Source organism: Oryzias melastigma, linkage group LG11 (assembly GCF_002922805.2).
Source record: "Oryzias melastigma strain HK-1 linkage group LG11, ASM292280v2, whole genome shotgun sequence".
Lineage (NCBI taxonomy): Eukaryota > Metazoa > Chordata > Actinopteri > Beloniformes > Adrianichthyidae > Oryzias > Oryzias melastigma.
The window spans coordinates 22365966-22378226 of NC_050522.1; positions in this window are offsets into that span (position 1 = coordinate 22365966).

A 12261-nucleotide genomic window follows, 5' to 3' on the forward strand; every position below is an offset into this window, starting at 1 on the left:
GCCCTGGTTCGTACCTGGGGTGGGGCGGGAAGATGCTCGGTACCCCTGGGTGGTGGTGGGCTGCTTGCTTAGGGTTGGAGGGCTCTCCGGGGGTGGGGCCTCGCACTGACTGACCCTCCCAGCGCAGTGGGGGGGTTGCTCCTCTGGTTGGGGCCTGCACTCTCGTCCAATATTTAATAATAAAAAACTGACTTAAAATCCTTCCAGAGCATTCCAGAGTTTAGAGAATGCTCAGACGTCTCCCCTGGTCACAATCTGGGTCCTGAGAACCATTAAAAGCATTTGATCTTCTGACCTCAAAATGGTTGATAAAAGTGTAAAACTTAAAGATAATGGGGTGCCGTAGTCACAGTTGCCTTACGGGTGGATATGGATTGTCTGCAGGTGAAAAATTATACCTCTGTGGTGAGCCACCGAGGTAGCATTTCTTTCTACTGGCATACTGCGAGCGACACAATAAATGCAAGGGTAAGTGTGGGAGACACAGGCATGTCATATGGATTTTACTTTTTTTTTTTTAACTCTCCCAAATCCCTCATACTCTGCAAGAACCCTGTTGGACTGTTGGAAACAAAAAATAAGGCAATCTGAGTGAAGCTTTGGTGCAGTTTCAATAAGGAAGATCTACCTCACTTCGGGGTAAGCTTGGTTCTTCAGTCACTATACACGCCACTCTTGAATTAAGCCTTTCAGTCTAAACCAATAAGCTAAATTCCCCACCTTCTTTTCTCAGCCAATCACAACTAAACTTCTGCTTGTAAATTCGTCATCTATCCCTCTACGGTCCAGATTGTTTGGCCTCTGCCACCATTAGCCTCTAGACTCTGGGGTTTATCTATCTATGGTTTATCCCACCAGAAAAAAAAGGCGTAATTTTCCCAGAGCCTTACCACCAAAACTATGGTGTCCTTATGTATCACATGTTTGTGGTCAGTATGAAGCCAGTATTTGCACCATATTGCCAATACTTGCTCGTCATAAGTCTTACAAATACGTCATGATACCCTTACCACACTCACAACAAGTGGTTGTACAAGCCTCAAGAGAACTGCAAGAAACACCAGCGTTCCCTTTAAGATTCATCTGCTCTACTCTCTACAACTCTCCATGGCCCCAAAAACTCGAAGTACCTGTACAAGTCAACCAGTGTATGAATGCATATTACTAAAATAAAGGTGTGTACAACCAGCAATGTTTCTTTTTGTTGTGTAAAACTGAGACCCCCAGAGGAGTCCTAGTCTTCTAGGAAGAGTCTTCCTAGAGTCTAAGAAGAGTCTTTAGATGGATAGAGGCAATATTAGAATCATTATTGACAAAGATTGAGAAATCCTCAAAACAAGCTTCTTTAAATAAATAATATAAATAATAAATAAAATGAAATTTTAAGCCCTTCAAATTACTATTTCTTTTATTACTGTCATTTGTAAGGACTTTCCAGTCCGCCACCATATAAAATGTTTAAGCTCTGCCACTGAATTGGCTCTAGAAAAAATAAAAAATAAAAAAAATAAAAAACTTTGTCTTCCCACTCTACATTCTAATGTGTGACTTTAGGACATTTTATTTTTTTTTAATATTATCTTTCAACACATTCTCACTCAGCAGGTGGACCACATCAAGCTGTTGTCCCAGCTTTACATACCAGCTTGTTTTAGTTTTAGTCAGTATCTAAATACGTTTGTGTTGGATGGTTGAAAAAAGTGAAAACACAAACATGATTCTGTAATTGGAATCCAACCGGTGCTTGATTTTTTTACCTCTTTTTTTACATTTGTAACACAAAAACGACCAAAAAAAAAAACGTTACCTCTTTATTCATGCAATTGGGACAAAAGTGTCAAACAATGGGCAGAAAAATTAAGGGGGGAATTTACAGTGTAAAACAATAAAACAAACTATATAAAGAACCAAAAAAGTTAAAACACTTTTCTTTAAGAAAAACTTAACAATTGTGGATTTACATTAGTAAAATAAAGCTTTGCTATTACTATTGATCTTAAAACCTTGTTAACTGATCTTTTAAGGGACTCCACTAAAAGAAAACACAGTGGATTAATGGAAGTTTTTTTTGTTTTTAATTATGTACCTTGTATAGTTGCTGAAAAATCCCAAAGCAAACTGCATCCTGGGAGGTCAGAAAGGGTTTGCGGGTGTAAGCGGTTAAAGCCCTTTATGAGTCCACAGTGTGCATGCCTGGTCTGCAGGGAGAAAACCGCCAGATTTACGAAAAGACGCAGCTGCCCATGTGTAATTTGTTAACGACTGCGCCTCCTGATTGTAAAAATGTTTGCAGAGTGATGAGATCACAACAGATTATTTTGGTTTAGAGGACAAGCATTAAGTTTCAGAGAAAAGCAGTGGGATCCAGCATAAGAACACAATCAAATGGTGGAGGTAGTATCAGGGTTTGGGCCGGTTCCATTAGATAAGACATTTCTGAGTCAAATCTGAGGTATTTTTTTCCAACTAAGGTGAACAAAAATATCAACTAAAATGTTTGTGCCATCTCATTTGTGAGGATTACCGTGTGCTATTTTACAGAGAACCTGGTTTTCACTAGAACACGTATCAAAGTCAAGGCCCTGGGGCCAGATCCGGCCCTCTGGGTAACTATATCCGGCCCTCCACATCATTATATTTTATTATAATTTTTAACTTGTGTAAATTTGACTAAAATATATTTTAATGTAGAGTAAAATATGGAAGTATTATTTACGGTTTGAGGAGAATAATACTTTGCATGCCTTTCTATTATTCATATTTATGTCAAAGAGTTACGGTTTTAAAGTTTAATAAATTGGCATTCTGCTAGCTTTTTGGACTATTTTGGCATTTACTAAGATTTTTGGGGTTATTTTGGAGTTTAACAAAAATTTCAGCTACGTGCTAGTTGTTTTGGCTAACCTAAGTTTTTGTTTGATTGTTTTTAGGCTAATTTGGCATTTAGCAAACACTTTAGCAGGCTATTAGCTTCAGTGTTTTCAGCTATATACTTCAGTGATTTCAGCTATTAGCTTCAATGATTTCAGCTATATACTTCAGCGTTTTCAGCTATATACTTCAGTGATTTCAGCTATATATTGAGCATTTTCAGCTATTAGCTTCAGTGATTTCAGCTAAATACTTCAGCGTTTTCAGCTATTAGCTTCTGTGATTTCAGCTATATACTTTAGCGTTTTCAGCTATTAGCTTCTGTGATTTCAGCTATATACTTTAGCGTTTTCAGTTATTAGCTTCAGTGATTTCAGCTATATACTTCAGCTTTTTTTAAGCTATATACTTCAGCGTTTTCAGCTACATGCTTCAGTGTTTTCAACTATTAGCTTTAGTGATATTAGCTATATACTTAAGCATTTTCAGCTATTAGCTTCTGTGAGTTCAGCTATATACTTCAGCGTTTTCAGCTATTAGCTTCAGTGATTTCAGCTATATACTTGAACATTTTCAGCTATTAGCTTCAGTGATTTCAGCTTTATACTTGAACATTTTCAGCTATTAGCTTCTGTGATTTCAGCTATATACTTCAGCGTTTTCAGCTATTAGCTTCTGTGATTTCAGCTATATACTTCAGTGTTTTCAGCTATTAGCTTCTGTGATTTCAGCTATATACTTCAGTGTTTTCAGCTATTAGCTTCTGTGATTTCAGCTATAAATTTCAGCGTTTTCAACTATCAGCTTCAGTGATTTTAGCTATCAATTTCAACATCTTCAGTGGCCAAATTTAGCTTACAGCATTCGCACTAGCATTGTTCCTGGTAATGCTATATATCTAGGTCATAATTATGTTAAAAAGTAACCATTTTAAAAATGTTGTTTTTAAATATTCAATCAATGTTTATCCTGTTCAGCCCGCGACTTGAGGTGTGTTTTGGATTTTGTCCCCTAGCGCGATTGAGTTTGACATCCCTGCACTAGAATATCTTTGCTTCCAATTGTGTTTCCTCAAAAACGGCAGTAACTACTTGGACTGTTGTCACAGCTGTGGTTCCAGCAGTTTAGGCGGCTTTTTTTACTGAGTTACTTGTTGCTCTGATGCAACAAAGTATGTCATTATGGGGTTATTTTACACTGACTGCTTTGGTTGAGTCATGTTTCTGTTTTACTTTCTTTTTTTATTGTTTCCTCTTTAAACAATATCGCTTCATGTGAATTTTTGCTTGGCAGAAGACGAACGGTGTGTCATTGTTAAATTTTTTTTATGTCAACTCTTTCCATTTAAACATCAACTTTTCTTCTGTATTTTTAACATTTTATACTTATTTCTTCAATAAATAACCTCTTTTAATAAGAAATTAGTCAAGCTTCTCAGTAAATGCTCCTTTGTGAGTATTCCCAACTGTTTCTGTTATGGTCAACAAGGATAAAATCCTGAATTTTGTTTGATCTGCTTTCTCGTTTTTTCCCTCAATGTGAGTCTAGTTTGATTCTTTTATTCTTTAGTCCAGACGTTAACAGATGAAGTCAACAATAAAATATGGTTTGCATCAACTCTATAAATCATTATGACAGGGTTCCACTTTATAAGTTATTGTTCTAGGCATAAAGATTTTAAAAAAGGAACTTCTCATACAGTTTCAGAAAAAAAAAAATCTTCATAAAAAGAGCTCAACCAAAATATATTTTAGCATTTTTTGATACATGAAGCTAAAAAGAGGCCAAAGTAAAAGGGAAATACTTTCATCTTTTACACGATTTTTTCTCACAAATAGCAAATTGTCCAAAAATCAAGCAAAGATTTAAGCACATTTTATTTTTTAGATTTTTCTCTTTTGTTTTCCTAATTTTACAGTAGGGAATTTTTCTAATTTTAATAGAACTTAAATGCCTCCTAATCACAAATATTTTACTTTGAAAGTCACCAGGTTGACTCATTCATCAAAACATCTTCTAAAGTCTCACTTTTGGGGTCATGGGGTTGCTGGGGCCTATCCAACCACTGTTGGATAAAGGTGGATGCACACCATGGATGGGTTGCTGGTCCATCGTAACACACACAATTCACAACTAAAGACAATTTAGAGTGACAAACTGACCTATGGGCATATTATTGGACTTTGAGAAGCAACTGGAGAAACCGGCAAATCTACAGAGAGAACATGCAAACTCCATACAAACAAGGTTCTAGCTGAGATTTCAATCTTCTTGTGAGCTAAGAGTGCTAACCACAAACTACGGTGCAGCCACACCATGATTCACAGAAAATCAAATGTTTCTCAATTTAATTTAAAAGGCCTATGCAATTCAAAATCAACTTTTTGAGCTTTTAAGTTATTATGTTCATTCTTCACTGTAAACAGTGAAAGAAAAATCTGCCCTGCCAGAACCGCTCCCCAGCCTGGAATAAAACACTCAATTTTTCCACAAAGCTAGCGTTACTCAGCCACTAGCTTTGCTGCTCAGCTATTCCAGCCGCTAACCCTGGCTACTACAGGCAGATATACAGTATGCACATCTATCTTTGCAAGAGTTTGAATGTTGCTTGTTTTCGGGATTGATACGCAGACAGGATGCCTCTAAGCTCTAGGACACGGGTCGGTCACCTTTAACAGTAAAAGAGCCATTTGGGCTCGTTTTCTACTGATCAAAACCTAGAAGGAGCCACATTGTCTTACTTTAGCCTTTTAGAGATTTGAATTGGCATTCATGACCTTCTCTCTCTTTTTTTAATAAATGTGAATTATTTGAAATATTATAGACACGAACAAAAGTGAAAATATAAAAAGAAAATAGCATGTCTCAAAATTTGATTTTTTTATGCTTTTACCTTTTGTAGAGGTCAAATAAGTGAAAATTCTAGCTTTTTGCTGAACTGAAAATTAGCATAAAATTCCTCAATAAATTAAATTAGTCAAATAATGTTAGCATGTTGCTAAAAGAAAAGCTAAACTCTAAATTAGCCTACAAACCCCAGTAGATAAACTAGCCAAAAATGTTAACATATGTTGCTAAAATATTAGCTAAAATCCAAATTAACATAAAAAACTAAATAGAGGCCAAATTAGCCAAAAAAATGAGCTTGCTTGTTGCTGAACTCCAAATTAGCCTAAAATTCCTCAGCAAGCTAAATTAGTAAAAATGTTAGCATGTTGCTAAAATAGAAGCTAAATTCTAAATTATCCACCAAAAAAGCTTCAGTAGATAACAAATTAGCTGAAAACATCAGCATTTTGCTAAAATATTAGCTAAACTCCAAATTAGCATAAATTTCCCCAGTAAACTAATTTGTCAAAAACATTAGCCTGTTGCTTAAATAGAACCTTAACTCTACATTTTTCTAAAAACCCCAGTTGATGACAAACTAGCAGAAAACGTTAGCATGTTGCTAAAATAGAAGCTAAACTCTAACTTTTTGGAAAATTACTATTATTTTATTTTTCTACAGCCAGAGAGACACCATGGAGAGAAAAAAGAGCCACATGTGGCTCTGGAGCTGCAGGTTGCAGACGTCTGCTCAAGGATGAGGTCGCCACACAGCAAAATTGGTTTGAAAAGTTCTCAAATAAATTAACTTTTAGCTCTGTTAATAGTCAAAAAACAGAAATTCAATCCCCAAATAAACAATATTAATCCTAAATAACACAAATATTTAATGATTGTCCGACAATTTTGGCAAAAAAAAAAAAGATTCTAACCTTTTATAATCTTTTAGAATCTGTAAACAGTTAAGATTTTAATTGGAAAACGTGTTCTTTTCATGTGAGCGGCTGTTGTTGCTGAAGGGGATTCCAGTACAGAATAAACAAAAGGCTTTCCAAGTTTCCTGCAAAAGGTTTCTTCAATCAGCGGAAGCAGGAGGAGCCGATCCAATCTGGTTTTGATTCTTTTACTAAATTTGTTTTTTCAGCAGCTCTTCCAATAGATTACTGCAGGCATTTGTAGACTGAACGAATTTGGATGCACATTAAAAAAAAAAAAGAACTCAAGATTGTGATTATGAGGATTTAAATGATGGAGAACAAAATGAAAATTAGAGAAAAAGATCAAATCTTAAGTCTTAGAGAAAAACTAAATAGTGGTAATTAGAGGTTATGACAGAGAGAAAAACGTAACACAAATTTATCAAAAATGCACAAATTCTCTCTCAATCTTGTATTTTTGTAATTAAAAAAGCCCGTATTGTGACCCTAGAGCTGATTATACATTGCACCTTTAACTACAGAGCCTCCAATGCTCCCTCATGACTCCCCTGCAGGACTGCATGAATGGCTGTAATTCCTAAGAAACCCACAACACGTGTAAATCGAAGCGAAAGCTAATTGAACCACATGTGCCGTCAGCCGAGCTAAGCCATGTCAGTCGGAGCGAGAGGCCAGACCGAAATTAACGAGAGCCCGGATCTTGTAAAAGTGAAGAAAACGCAGGTCGACGCTGAAGCCTTCGTCTTGATTCTTCTGTCAGTAACTCTGATAAAGTGTGTGTGTTGGAAATGGAAACCCATTTCCATTGTGACTCTTTTATGTGGGTTTCTTTTTTCCACATTGCTACCTACAAATGACAAAGTTCGAAACCGCAAGACCTCTGGTTTCACTTAAGAGTCGGGCCAAAAACGCATCTGAAGTGAGGAACTTGCCACTTGAGTTGTGATGTAATCGCCTCGGTGAGCGTGATCTATACCTTGGAGTATGTTTATGACGAAGATTTACAGTCATATAAACCTGCTAACATTAATCTACACGAGTAGGGCTCCTTTAACAACTACATCTGTTCAGTCGTATTCAGCTGAAATTCTCCATTTTGAGGTGGAAGTTTTAGGTGTCAGAAATATAAAACCTTTTATGAATTTCTGCATTAGATGGTGTTAATGAGCAGCTGGACTTAGTAAATGTGTTATACAGACCTGCAGAAAAAAAGCTTAGGAAAACAAAAAAATATATATAAATATTGTCTTTTTAGAGAAATGCACACATATTTTACACATTTAAAGCTGACTTACCTAATGTGATTTAAAAAAAATATTTGCTTTTTAATAGGTTGAAGAATTTCTCTAATCATGTTAAACAAACAGAGTTTTATAGTAGATTTAATTTATTTACAGTCCAAACAAGACCAGTAAATTATAGATCATAAATGCAGAGGCTGTTTTATAAAATCTGTTTTTCCTTAACATTATCATGTGGGAGGCCACTGAAATTAATTAATGTTTTTTTTTTTTTTTTAAACCATCTTGGCAGGAAAATCAGATCAAAGCTTCTCACAAATGAAAATAAGCTTTTTATTAACTCTGCATGGACTTACTTTAAGAGGGCGTGACAATATAAGAAGAATACTTGAGAAACTTTTTATTTTTACATGTTGAAGACAGATAAATAAATAAAATATATGGCTTGTTGAGTTTTAGACAAATAAACTTGATATGTTCCTCTAAGTCACATACTGTCTGCCCTTCAGAGCATTTTGTATTTTATTTATTAATAGCCTGATGTTATCGTGTATATTTGTGACAGCGAAATATTTTTGGAGTTCATTTTTTATATAAAATTACATACAAGTAAAAAAAAATTGAAGTTTTATTTTCTTTTAGCATTTACTTTCTTGTATAATTTTGACAGGATATAATATTATTAGAGCAAAATATTTAAAGTACTTTAAAGTTTAAGTTGATTTATTCTGGAATAATATTCATGTTTGTTTTTTCTTCCTATTTATGCTTAAAAAGTTAGTACAAACCTCAACTATACACTATTTTGGCATTCTTCTTTATGATTATTGTTTCAGTTTTAGCCACCTCTAGTTTAAAACACCATCGAGTTTTGAATTTGTATTCGGGTCCATCTTTGATGTCTGACTTGATCAAGCCTCTCTTTGTTTTCAAATTTGACTACAACCCAGAAATGTTCACTTCGGTTTCAGAAGGAGCTGTCATGACCTGATATTCAAGGACTCGAAAGGCCAAAAACTAAAACTTTGGAAAACTCAAGCCGTGAAACAAAGGGACAAACAAAACAGGTGACCCAAAATCCAAACGGAGGATCATTAGCTTAAATCGTGACATCTGTAGATAATTCACAACTTAAATCTGTTCACACTGAACCTGAAAAACAGAGCAACATAAATAAAATCAAACAAAAAAGACCAATTTGTTAAAAAAAAATAAATAAATCTGATTTTATGCCGAAAATAATCGAAAATCCAGTCGATGCACCTGTCCCCCTTCAGCCTTCCATGTGTTTTCCAGAAATAATATAAATGTGAACGGTGAGGTCAAAGGTTAGAGTTTGTCCGAGCGGCTTTTAAAGGTTAAAGTGAGACTGTAAGTCGTGCGGTTAATCATTCCTGCAGCATCTGCTCCGCCGTAAAGGTTGGCGTTAAAATGATTGACAGGCTTTTCTCACTTCCACCGCAGAACCACATGTGAGCAGCAAACGTAACTCCTTCTTGCACAACAGTTTTTTTGTGTGTGGAGGAGAAAAACAGAGCGACCAGTGAATTACTGTAAATGTAGCATTAGTGCAGCTTCAAATAACACTGATGATACTAAAAACAGAAAATTCCCTCGACTGAAAGTTTCTCCGTTGGTGCATAAATCTTTAAGCTTTTTGCAGCCGCAGAAATATGACTTTAGTCTGAGGATCTAGTACTGATGAGAGGATCCAAGCAACTTCGTATTCCCAGCACCGGTCCAGTCCGCAGCATTACATCAGGACAGATCAGGTTTTTATTGCAACAAGCCCGTCAGGACCGGTCCGTCTGTCTGGCTGCACGCCTGCTCTTTTCCTCAAATCTGCTAACGTTAAAAGAAGTAAAACCACGATGCATGTGCGTAACCCATCTGTTGCCCCCTCTAGACAAGTTTTCGCTGGCTTTTACAGTTGGGGGGGGGTCTTACGCCGTTTTTTAAAAGACTCAGGACAGAATCTAAGTCCAAACGTCTACGATACAGAACTAGACAAACAAGATTTGTCATACCATCAGCAGTATTGGGATGGGATAGGCTTTGCCAACCCATGAAAACTTACAATGATGAAGTATATATAGTAACTAGTAATAGTATAGCTTTACAATTTTAATACAATTTAAAAACGGTTTTAAGGCTCTGACGATGTAACAAGCACTACTGGCACAATCTGATGTTCCAAGACCGGTTTTGTGCCGGATACTCTTCCTGATCCAACCTTATATTTTATCTGGGCTGGGGATAGGCACAGGGAGACCCAGACATGGGCCCCCTTGTGGCGAAGGCCTAAAGGTGCATTCACACCAAACGCGATTCGCGTGGCGGAGGCGGCCAGTTTCAATAGAACAGACTAGGGCTTTGAATCACTGGGTACATCACGATACATGGCTCACGATGTCGATGATATCGCGATAATTGGTCTAAATCGTCTCAAGTAACTCATATTGTATCGAAGAACATATATTTTTTGGGAAAATATATCCCTATTTATTTTTTAGCTTGAACACAATCATAACAAACAACAAACAAACAATAACAAACAAATCAGCCATACTATGTCTTTGACAAGCAGTGACGCCAATTGAATTGGAATTATCTTTTAGAATTCAGAGATAGCAAATTGTTGTAAACAACAGATTATTACATAATTCAAGTAGCTGCCAGGCACATTGGTGCTCGCAATGGCCAGTTTTGCAACCTGTGCCCCCTATCTACCTCCAAAGGAACGTCTCACCAAAGGATAATATAACGTTTTACAGCCACTTCAAGTGAAAATAAAATATCGATACTTGGTGTGAATACATTGAGAATCAATCACAGGACTCTATATATCGCGATATATTGCACTATCGATATTTTTGGCACACCCCTAGTACAGAGACGATTTGAGGTGATCTAAAGTCCCGCAGCGGGATTTGAGTGATCTGGCAGCAGCTCAATTTAAGTAATGAGGCACAAATTGGGCAAACGGGCCAAAAATTTAAATATCGGAAGTTTGACCGGTCGTCGCGTCACATCTGCCAATCAGGACCTCAGCTTTAGGCATGTGACGTTTTCAGTGACTCGATCAGTGGTAGAATATGTATCCAATGGAGAATTTTTGTCCTTAACTTTCATCTATTTTTTAAATTCGCTAAAGAAGCGGGGTTTCAGAGCTCATCCAGCTACTTTGGGGTGAAGATGGACAGCTTTTGCTCCCTCACCTACTCGATATGCCAGCAGACAGACAGCTGCTGCGAGGTGCGGAGGCTGCCGGCTCAGGCCTCATTGAGACATTTAAAAAAGAAAGAAAAAAGGAAAAAGGTCCCCTAATTGTATTTCAACCTCTAGGGGGCAGTACACTGACAGTTTTTGACTACATTTTTCAAGAATGAATCTATTTAATTTGTCAAAAATGTCACAATGATCAACAGACAGCACTTTTAAAGCTCCATTTATATATAGGTCATCTAGAGTTCGGTTTTAGAACCCACACTGCATTCACCGAGACCATTCCTCGTCTCTCCTCCACCCCATTCTCCACCCTCCTTTGGCAAAATCTGGCCTCTAACCACCATCAGTTTATATATTTATGGTTCAAGTTTATCCAAACTTCATCGGCCCAGAGCCTAACCGCCACCGATTATAGACCTATTTCATGCACATTTTTCTGTAACACAAATAAATCTTAACTCGCATTCCTGATTTCTCTCCTTTTTTAAAATATTATTTATTATTGTGATAAAATGTCCAGAAACAACTCGTGTGAACCAATAACAGGCACCTGGTGTTTTTACATTTCCAATTCAAAAGCACCGCAAGGAGAACTTTTAAATTCAGACCTGACAGCGATGTCTTGGAGCGCATGTGTAAAAGTCAAGGCCTGGGGGCCGGATCTGGCCCTCTGGGTAATTCTATCCGGCCCTTCACATTGTTCTTTTTTATTGTTATGTAAACCTCAATTTATAATTTATTTCTAAGTTGTATAATTTTGTCAAAATATATTTTTATGGAGAGTAAAACATTGAAAGTTGTTTAAGGTTTAAGTTGATTTATTCTGGAATAAAATTCCTGTCTTTCTATTATTCATAATTATGTTAAAAAGTTAAGTTTTAAAAATTGGGATTCTGCTATTTTTGGACTCTTTAGGCATTTTCTACGATTTTTTAGGCTATTTTGGAGTTAAGCCAATATTTCAGCTACATGCTAGCTGTTTTTACTAATTTAGGCTTTTGTCCGGTTTTTTTTAGGTTATTTTGGAGTTTAGCTAATATTTCAACTGCATGCTAGCTGTTTTGGCTAATTTAGGTTTTTTTCTGTTTTTTTTAGGTTATTTTGAAGTTTAGCTATTTTCCAGCCAAATGTTAGCTGTTTTGGCTGATTTAGGT